The sequence below is a fragment of the Rhododendron vialii genome, chromosome 1a, assembly GCF_030253575.1.
Source record: "Rhododendron vialii isolate Sample 1 chromosome 1a, ASM3025357v1".
In the NCBI taxonomy this organism is placed as follows: Eukaryota; Viridiplantae; Streptophyta; class Magnoliopsida; order Ericales; family Ericaceae; genus Rhododendron; species Rhododendron vialii.
This window is the reverse complement of record NC_080557.1, coordinates 44585809-44597276: the sequence shown is the minus strand read 5'-3', so window position 1 is coordinate 44597276 and position 11468 is coordinate 44585809. Positions and strand designations below refer to the sequence as shown.

Below are 11468 nucleotides of genomic sequence, written 5' to 3'. Positions count from 1 at the left end.
TGGATTTGCAAACAAAGCAAACCTAGAAGCGGCCGATGCACGTGAGTATCACATGTTAGGAACCCGGGGGGCCTGTTGTGTAGGGGTGTGCAGCATCTCTGTCATGGAGTATCTCATCTGTTCATTTTTATTTTAGACGGTTCAGATTTAAATAAAAAAATTTGAAAAAAATTGCACAGGCGGGCGATTAAGATTTTGTATTCCACAGAAGGCCTCCCGCGTTCCACATGGTAAATATGAAGTCACACACATCAGACGATTCTAAACACATATGTGTTCGGATCTATGCACATTCATTTGTGTTTGTAGCAATTTTGTTGGCAAAAACTAACCCTTTTTGATAATTAGAAATTGGGTGCAAAAGTGAGAGCCAGAGGATAATATTTGGAAATCAAAACTACATGTTCTAAATGAATACGAATTTCCTTTAAAAAAGACTTACAATTGGCAAAGAGGAACTTGCATTAACATATCGTTTTTGGATTGAGGAGTTTGGAGGGTAAGAGCAAGTTTACCAACATAGTTAAAATGCCTTTTTGAGCTATTATACCGAAGAAAAACAAAAAAATCAAGCTGCAGCAACTGAGGCAAAAGTGAAGGTCAAATGGATTTGATAAAACGGCTAGGTATTAGAGCATGTACACTAACATTGGTAAAATACCTTTTCAGTTATTTTGGAGAGGAGAAACTCAAAAAATAGCCCTGCACTAGATTAGATAAAATGGTACGTAAAATAAATTTATGAATAGGGCTTAGCCACTTTTACCTAAACACTATTCACACTCCTTTCTTTTTTTATTGTTTCTTTCTCTCTCTCCTCCCTCCTTGGGGGAAAAAATAATAGGAAAATAGTGAAAAAATATATATTTTAATTGGTGTTAGGTAAAATAGATAGTATTGGTATAATTGTGAAAAAAAAAGTTGATAGTTAAAATAGAATTGTGAACTGTTCATAAAGTATTATACCAATCCATTGGTAAACTTGCTCTTAAGAGCAAGTATACCAGTTTAGCTAAAATTTGAGCTAAACATGCTATTGAACAGTGCCTATTTTGCTAACCATCATTTTCAAAACAACACCAATACTATCTATTTTACCTACACATTATTAAAATATCATTTTTTCTGTTACTTTATATTTTTTTCCAGTGATGAATGGTGAGGGGGTTGAGAGAGAGAGAGAGAGGAGGAGGAGGAGGAAACAATAAAAAATTAGGTAGCTTTTGAACAGTCCTTAGCTTCTTCTATCGAAGAACTGTAGCCAGAGTTAATTTATAATTGTGTTTACCTATGCTGCTGCAAGAGTCCTTTTCTCCTTTTGATTAGCTAAAGTAGCTTTTCTTCCATTTTACATCATCTGATATACTTGCTCTAATACTTAAGCACTATTCATTAGCTATCCTTTAAACAAATAGTTTCTCTCTCCTCCCTCTCTCATCCAAAGCACTGTTCCTCTTCTCTTTCATGCACCCACTCCTTCTCTCTAAAAGTAATTATTTTAATAAAGAATAAGTTAAATAGATAGTATTTGTGTAATGTTGAAAGAGATATGAGTAGGTAAAATGAAAAATGTACACTATTCATGAGTTTTTTTAATTAATGACTGATGTACATGCTCTGAGTGAAGCATTTAGAGTTGATTTTTGGTTTTTTGGTTTGGATTACAATTTACGAGGGCTGACTATCATTTCATCACGAACAACTTAAATTTGATCTAAGATCTTACAGATCTACATTGTCCATTGCATGGATTAAAATTCAAGCCATCCATTGTTGAAAATTGACGACCGAATCACCTACCCTAACGTTGTGGTGCAAGCTCCACCACAACCACTTAGGAAGCATAAAGGAAGAGAGGAAGTGGAGGTAGAGAGGACAATCACCGCTTATGTTTAGTAAGGTCGAGAGTATAAAAACCGAGTATCAGGTTTTTTGATGCATGAAAGTGTATAGAGAAGAAGGATTGGGAAATTCTGTAGTGCAAAATCCTGCAATGCACCTTGTAGGGCGTACACGAGCCATCGATATTAACAATAAATGGTTGATATATGATTTTTAATTATGACTGGTAAGAATAATTTATTACCGGTCATAATTGTTTTTAATCTGGATTGTTAATTGATGAGATCAATGGTTGTATGCCACCTTATACGCGCATTACACTGGGATGCACTACAGCACCCCCAGATCTAGAGAAAAAAGAGATACGCAACAAAGACAATCACAAATACATAAACCTAGAAGTTGCTCGAATTTTATTAATACTCAATCAACTCTCCTTGAAAAGGAAAGATAACATCAATATTTGTAATTCATGCATAGTTTATTCTAATTCCTAACATTCTATAAAGAATGAACCCAGAAGTGTTTCAATAAACCTTACAATGAATAAAGACATGTGAATGAACCTAGTTCTAAATTCATACATTGAATAAGTCATATGAATCAACTGAGCTATACATGCAATTAATTTACATGCGCTTAATGAATTTAAATCTAAGTTCGCGTAACTAGTAGATCCATGGGATATATGACCCTTGAACGAACAATGTTGTCTTATTAGCCGTTTCGAATCAAACATATGTGGGCTGACCCGAAGTTCATCTATTACATATTTACGTATTTAACTTTACCGCTCTAGATCTAAAATGCTCAAAGAACTCCTCCTCCATGGCCACATCATCGCTTCCAAAGAAAAGTGAGCATACTATTGTTTAGGGATGATGTCCCTATTTTATACATCCGATTTCTCTGGCCTTCAAGCCTTCCTTGCTCAGGGCTACTATTGGTGTAAGGTTCTCATTCCTTCGATTGACACTTACGTGTTCATATACTAAGGCCCCGTTTGATAAACCTCTAAGGGGTTGGGATTGGATTGGTAGAGTGGGGGTATTATCAATACTTTATTTGGTTTCCCAAAAAAGGTCCGGACTATCAATCCGGTGGGATTGCTAATCCCCCAATTTGAGGGTATTGCTAATACCATCTTGGAGATGGTATTGATAATCTCATCACATCCTCTCCTCATTATCAATATCTTCTATCAATCAAATCCCATCATCTAATCCCGTTTCAAACAAACATAATATTAATAATCCCATCATCGAATCTCATCCCAAACAAACATACTCATTATCAATCATTTCTTATTACCAATCCCAATCTTAATCTCATCTCCTTACGAATCTTATCCATCTATCACCGTTATCAAATGGGACCTAAATCTCCAAACAATAACGACATCGAATTTCTAGTTTCATCAAATGAAAATTCTAATCGGAAGGAAGATTTGCAGGGAACCACGCAAGGAAAAATGTGTTTGAATCCATTCCGGGTCCTACAATTTGCCCATATGAATCTAAAAATAATACTTATCGATGTCCGTTGAAGCTAATTTTTTACAGAACCCCATAAAATAATATTCAAAAATTTATGTACATTTTTCTAAATTTTTGTGATACCCAAAATGAGTTCAAACGAGTTTTTCTTTACGTAATTCTCTGCAAATCTTCCTTGTGAATAGTCTCATTTGTCAAATAAATGGTGTTGCATTTCAGACAATTTGAGTTAGCCCAATGGGCAGAACACAAAACTAGTGAAGGCCAAACAAGGACTTTTGTACTTTCCATGCCCAATTAGGCGTACCGTTCGGCCTCAATTACCACGGTTGACTACCTTGTTAAATCCACAAATGTCTTTATTAGCCAGGTCTCCTCATGGGAACCTTGTCCGCTTTCAACTACTCCGTATATCTTCATTTGTCAGCTCACCTTTCTAATTCTAACCCGTCACCGCCTCCGCTAGTAGATGGTGTGATTGGTTTCCCATATGGACGTAAATTGGCACGTACACCTTGAGTTATAAAACCGGAAAAAAGACCCACTTCATTTATTTACTTAGTACTCTCTTTTTTTTTCGATTTACAGTACTTAATACTTAGCAATGTCGAAAGGCCCCGTTTCCGAACGCCAAATAAATACTTATTTTTTAAGAAGATAATTTCAAACTCAAAAATGATGGGCTTTTTGAAATATAAAAATATGTAATATGGATCTTGTTTGAAAATTTTTAGATTTTTAATACGGTGCAAAAAAATTGAAAAGTTATTTTTTATTTACATTATTTTTGAGTTTAAAAATATGAAACTAGTACTTATTTTTTAAAAATATGTTCTGAAACGAGTTCTAACATTGACGATTGGTAGCAAAGAACTCCAGGGTATACCTCACAGGGTGAGTCGTCCAAAGGATAGTGGATTTTTGGCCACGTAGAAAAACGCGTGGGAAATGAAAGTATGGTGTTCATTCAAGAAAAAATCTCTTCATAGGATCAATTAGCATGGGCAATACCGCAATAGGGAGAAATATATTCACGGTTCCGTCGTAAATAAGTTATTTAAGGTAGCAATCATTTGTGATTGTCCAAAAATGTTTTGAAAGGTCCGAATTTTAATAAAACTTTTTTTGGAGAAAAGTTTTATTCTTCCCTGAAATTTTTTTATTAACATTCAGACCGTTTAAAACACTTTTGGACAGTCGTGATTGGTTCTGTAAATAATTATTTCCGTCTCCGCCGTTAAAAAGTTTTTCTCTTAACAAGGATGTTACATTTTGGGCGGCCCCGTTCATGCTAATGATTAACTTATGAACTACAACCTTTTGGTTTTGTTCTTATTCAATTTTTTTTTTTGCGTTTATTAGTTTTATGTCACACTCAGTTTTTGTACTTTTTCTTAGATATTTCTTAAAATATTTGTGTAAAAGTTATAATTTTTATATTTTTCTGATTTCTCTCGTTAAAACGAACACATATCACATAAAAATTTGACTTAAAACTAACAAATGCAAAAAAGAAATTGAATAAAGATAAAATTCAAAAATTATGTTTGCATAAATTAATCATAGCGTGAACAAGTGTGAATGGGACGCGGGGGCTCTGCTGCCCGGGGGGCGCAGCAGCCCCTACCCACTCTCTTTAAACGGCACCGTTTCTATTAAATAAAAAATTTCAACCACCAATTTGCAATCCTAAGGAGCAGAAACGTGATTATGAGAGCTTTAGGGACAAAATTTGATTATGTCTCTTTAGAATAATATGATCAGAATAGTAAGATCTTCACACCCGTTCAAACAAATTAAAAATTGGACCACTTAATTTTTTAACCATATTTTTTAATATATAAACGGTCTAAAAAAATTATTGCTCAAATTTTCACTCCGATTGAATCTATACAAAGATCTTGTTATTCTTATCATATTATTCTAAAGGGTCGTAATTCATTTTTATCTTTATGGCTCTCATATTAAGTATATATTCTTTATTAGGATCCTATGGAGCATAAGTGTGATTATGAGAGCCCTAGAGATAAAAATAAATTATGACCCTTTAGAATAATATGACAAGAATAACAAGATCTTTGTACCGATTCAATCGGAGTGAAAATTTGAGCAATAATTTTTTTAGACCGTTTATATATTAAAAAATATGGTTAAAAAATTAAGTGGTCCAATTTTTAATTTGTTTGAACGGGTGTGAAGATCTTACTATTCTGATCATATTATTCTAAAGAGACATAATCAAATTTTGTCTCTAAAGCTCTCATAATCACGTTTCTGCTCCATAGGATTGCAAATTGGTGGTTGAGATTTTTTATTTAATAGAAACGGTGCCGTTTAAAGAGAGTGGGTAGGGGCTGCTGCGCCCCCCGGGCAGCAGAGCCCCCGCGTCCGTGTGAATGAGACGAGAACAAAGGAAATTTGTAGGGTGTGAAGTCGTAAATTCACATTCGTTTGTACTGTTTTCTCAGCGCAAAACAGCGAGTCAAGCACTCCAGTCGTTGCGCCCTTTTGGCAGTCTAGTCGTCGCTCAGGGAGAAAAGGGAAAATAGAAGATGGATGGGGCATTCCTTCTTTGACCCGGACGGCACTCTCTCCCTCTTCTGCCTCCTCCATAATTGATATACACCCACTTCATCGCCTCTCAATTGGAACCCGCAAGATCCCAATCTCACACACAGTAACTCTTTCTCTCTCTCTCTCTCTCTCTCTCTCTCTCTCTCTCTCGTGGTTCAGATTTTACTTGGACTTGGTTTATACTACTGTAATCTATTGGTCTTTGCAATTCTGTATCTGGATTTTGTGAAAAACTTGGGTTTCTATGTGGGTTATTTTGCTGGTTTGGGGATTATGAATTTATGATCAGAGACCTCTTCATTTAATCGGTGGAAACAGTGATTTCTTTTCGTTGATTCGAAAACCCAGTAAGGGTTCTTGGAATTGTGTGATTTAGGGGTTTGTGATTTCTCAGGTGGGTTTGTGATTTCTCAGGTGGGTTTGTGTTAATTCTTTGATAATTACGAGTTTTTCCTTTTTGAGCTGTCTGAGTATATGATAACGGTGATAAAAATTGAGTAAACTCTGCAAATTCCGACGATCTGATTGATTTTCATAATTCTCTTTAGTTCGGATTTGCTTGTGTGCTTTCTTGTCTCAGTCTTTGTATCACTTTCATGACTTTTTTCCGGTTAGTTAGTTGTAAATGTTATTCTGCTCTTTCTGCTCTATATTTGTCATTTTAGCACATGAGAGTTTTTAGATTCTGAGTAACATGCTAAATAGAGTTAACGATGCTTCTTCCTCATATTCTCTCAGCTTTCAAAACTTCTTGATTTGAATACCAGCATCTTTTCGTACATGTTACTTTTAAGTGTTAGCAGGTTCATTAGTGGTGTTGTTTCTGTTAGGACTTCCGATTCCTATTCTAACTAATTCCACCCCCAGCCAATCCAAGCAAACTAGCAAAGAAAGCACCCTACCCCAACGAAAACCTTCTCGCAACCGAGAATACAATTGGTTTTTCTTTTGTATATGCCAAACAGATTTCATTTGCTACATACGCGTGCTATGGTTGTGTTGGTCTTGGTGGTTTGGAACTTTGAATCTCATTTTGTACCCAGACTTGCATGTGGGATGCTATTTTGACCTCGGTTGTAATTTCAACTTTGTATCAGGTTATGATATTATGACTGCTAAGGATATGTGGGCTAGCAATTAGAGTCTAAGTGGAGCATATGATGGTTTTCTTCATGAAGATATCAGTCAATACCGGAGCTCTGACTGTTCTTATATATACTTTTATCTGGTTGATGCTGACTAGTAGCTTCAGCTATGGTCTTGAGAGTGATATAAATTGCTTGAAGGCTCTGAAAGCTTCCTTGGAAGACCCCTTCAATTATTTAAGCTCATGGGATTTCAACAATGTCACGGAGGGCTTCATCTGCAAATTCACTGGGATTGACTGCTGGCACCCCGAAGAGAGCAAGGTCTTAAATATTCGACTTTCTGACATGGAGCTCAAGGGTGAATTTCCACGCGGCCTTCAAAATTGTTCAGCCCTCACAGGCCTAGACCTCTCCAGCAACAAGTTCTATGGAACTATTCCATCGGACTTTTCAAAAATACTCCCATATGTGACGACTCTTGATCTCTCCTCCAACAATTTTTCGGGAGAGATCCCTAAGGACATGGCGAATTGTACTTATCTTAATGTCCTTAAACTCGACAGCAATAAGTTGAGTGGTCAAATTCCTTTGGAGCTTGCCCTCCTTAGTCGGCTCAAGTCATTCAGTGCAGCAAACAATCTTTTGAGTGGACCAGTTCCCAATTTCAACTTTTCCATTCAAGCTGAGAACTACGCGAATAATGCAGGTCTATGTGGTAAGCCCTTGACCAATTGCCAGGGTGTGTCGAAGAAACCTCACTCTGGAGTCCTTGTGGGAGCCGCTGTTGGTGGGGTCACTATTGCGGCATTAGGTGTGGCTATTGCTATGTTCTTCTATATGCGCAGGGTGTCTAGAAAGAAGAAGGAAGATGACCCTGATGGAAATAAATGGGCAAAGAGTCTAAAGGGAGCCAAAGCCATTAAGGTAAGTTGGTTTAATGTATAGCTATATTTTGTAACTTACTGACACTTTGTAGGCTGGAAATACGGGGACAGACATGCCGTGTGGCGTGTCCAATGAATTTTATTCCCTGTTAAGCAAGGATCTCACCGGGGACATGCTTGGAGACATGCATGTATTAAGTTTAGTACGAGCGGAGGCATGACATGGGTCGATTTATAATTTTAAATCTTAGGGGTCCTAACTCCTAACAAACACTAGAACATAATCCAATCCAAAATCATGCTCTATCCGTCCTTCAAGGAAGTCCATTAAAGAGAGAAATTCTTTTCTTTAAATGGATCTCCTACCCAGGAGACTTTCTTCAGGGGCCTTTTGACAATCAATCTATTCCTGCAATATAAGTCAGTCTCAGACCGAAGTCACTCCAGGAGGAGGATTGACCCTCTGGAGTATCATTTAATTCAACAAACTAACCAACTTTTATACCCAGACTGAACGTCTTTGGATCCAATCATAATGTTTAGAAAACAATAGCCAAAAAGTAGAAAAGGTTCAAACTTCAAAGTGATAAAATCCTCGCATAGTAACTAAATAGCAAAAGCCAAGAAGTGAAAATTATAATGGGGGGTTGTGAGTTTAATTTAGTTTAGTTTTGGTAGTGGGTCGAGAGAGAAATAGGGTAATGATTGAAGAGAGGGGTAATGATTGGAGAGAGATAGAAAGAGATGAGAAAGTAATAATTGGATAAATAGGGTAATAATTGGATAAAGAAATAGGGTAATGATTAAAATCTAAACTAAAACTAAAAATGAAATGGCAACCGAACACTACCATACTACTTTTTGGTTGCTTCTGGATTCAATGTTGATTTGAAAAAGAACTATATGTGTGGCTGCACGCTCGCGCATGTTTTCTAGTTTCCGTGTCCCATGTATTTGTCATTTTTTGGGTCCATGTCTGTGCTTCTTAGGACCTCCATTTTGTTTTCTACTTCCGTATTGGCTGTAACAAAAAATTAAGGTATACTGTATTGAATAGTGTTTTAATATGCAGCTTTCCATGTTTGAGAAGTCGGTTTTGAAAATGAGACTAAGTGATCTCATGAAGGCTACTAACAGCTTCAGCAAAGACTACATTATTGGGACAGGAAGAACAGGAACAGTGTACAAGGCAACGCTTGAAGATGGGACGTCGCTCATGGTGAAGAGGTTGCAGGATACTCAGCACTCTGAGAAAGAATTTGCATCCGAAATGGCCACTCTAGGAAACGTGAAGCACCGTAACCTGGTTCCCCTGTTAGGCTTTTGTGTGGCTAAGAAAGAGAGGCTTTTGGTTTATAAGTTCATGCCAAATGGTACCCTCCATGATCGGCTACAGCTTGTGAACGAAGGCGACAAATCATTGGACTGGCCTTTGAGGCTCAAAATTGGGATAGGGGCAGCCAAAGGGTTTGCTTGGCTTCATCATAGTTGTAATCCCCGTATAATTCATCGAAATGTAAGTTCCAAATGCATTCTATTGGATGCGGATTATGAGCCCAAGATATCTGATTTCGGACTTGCTAGGCTCATGAACCCAGTTGACACTCACTTGAGTACTTTCGTAAATGGGGAGTTTGGTGATTTGGGTTATGTGGCTCCTGAGTATGCACGAACTCTTTTGGCCACTCCAAAAGGTGATGTTTACAGCTTTGGGGTTGTGCTTCTTGAACTGGTGACTGGTGAGAGGCCTACATTTGTGGCCAAAGCCCCAGAAAGCTTCAAGGGAAACTTAGTGGAATGGATTACACAACTTTCCAGCAACGGTAAGCTTCAAGATTCCATTGATAATACTTTGACTGGAAAGGGTTACGATGGTGAGCTTTTCCAGTTTCTTAAAGTTGCGTGTAGCTGTGTAATTCCGGCTGCCAAGGAGAGGCCAACTATGTTTGAGGTGTACCAGCTTCTTAGAGCTATAGGTGAGCGGTACCATTTCTCAATGGATGACGATATTTTGATGGCATCAGACACTAGTAATGCTGATTATCTAGAAGAGCTTATTGTTGCCCGAGAAGTAATAGAGAGCCATTAAGGTGGTATGGGTAGGTGAATGGTGAAAGATGATATAAATTATGTGTAATTATCTGTTGTTGGTGTTGTTTAAATAAAAATGTTTATAGCTTGCTTGTTTCATTGTTGATATTGACTCTTCAATTTTGGAGAAAGCTGCTCTAGTACTCAATTATATTAGATCATATATGGTTATACCATTTTTCACAGGTACGGTTTTTCTTCATTTATATCCTTCGAAAGGTGCTCTCTAACACTCAATTATATCTGATCATATGGCTATACCATTTTTGACAGGTACAGTTTTCTTGATTAAATCTTTCATAATTTCATTTCCAGTTACCAGTTTCATCTTTGATTTGAGGGTTAGTGTGTCCCTGGCTGTTGCTACTATCGTTGGTGTCGTTAGTACTGCTATGCATGTGTGCATATTGTATGAAGCATCAATGACATGTCTAACTCGGAACAACAATTGGACAGTTGCTTTTTTTAACTGCTGTTCCATGTTTTATCACCTATCCAGGAATTTCGAGTGTTAGATAGCTCGATAAACATCATTGAGCTCATTTCCTCATAGTTAGCTCTTAAATCAATTTGGTGACCAAACACGGCTGTTGATATTTGATTTTAGAGAGGCATGCGGTTCAAGTATCTGAGTCTGTGTTTGTTACCTTTTCAGATTCTTCTTCGCTGTTTGCACTATGCTTTTGTGTATGTATTCATGTTTGCACCTCCACATGGTAGGCAGAGTTTGTACTTACTGGAGGGTGTTTGTTCTCTTTGTTTACATTGTTTGGCCCATTTTCGAGCAGTTTAAGCTTCTGAGACTATTATGGGTAACCTAACACTAAGGAGTTCGCATAGGATGGATGCATCGTAACGTTATTACATGCTGCTCAAATTCGTGAACCGGGAAAGAAAAGAAACGGAAATTTTGGCTTTTATCTGTCGAAAGTGAGATCTAGAGTTTGCATGCATAGCTAGTTACTAGCATAGTAGCATGGTCAATAACTTACCTAACTTTCCTCCGAAACTACCTTAGAACCATAAATAGTTTCTCTTTCGCGAATGAAACATCATGTATTTTTTTCCGCCCTTCCTTTTCTTTAAAGCATCAGAAGTGCTTTGCTTCTTTGTTTCAGACGCTGGGTTCATGTTTTCTCATGCAATTTGTAAGTCAAGCTGCCTCTTCCTGTGAGATCCGTTAACGGCACCCCCCCCGGTCATCGATTAACTGGAAGATCGATGTATAGTAAAGAAGGTAGTCATCGGCACCGATGGAAAAGTGTAAAAGATCGACTAGCACAATTAGAGAGTGAACGGTAAATAGTGAGTTGCGTGCGAAAATGTGGAGGTGCAAAGAAGGATTTATCCATGAATTTCAATTAGGAGCCGCGTTTTTGCATCTACAAGTTTTGATTTACAAGGGTTGGCCTCACAGTCCACTCTCGGAATACATTTGTACGCAGATCATTATACGATACTCGTTAGTCTTGATCTTTCAATTTGCGAATCCC

The 11468-nt window shown here is 37.3% G+C and overlaps 1 pseudogene; it reads left to right on the top strand.

Moving 5' to 3' along the window:
* The first annotated feature begins 5791 nt into the window (after positions 1-5791).
* Positions 5792-10158, top strand: LOC131319527 (probably inactive leucine-rich repeat receptor-like protein kinase At5g48380; annotated as a pseudogene).
* The last annotated feature ends 1310 nt before the right edge of the window (positions 10159-11468 follow it).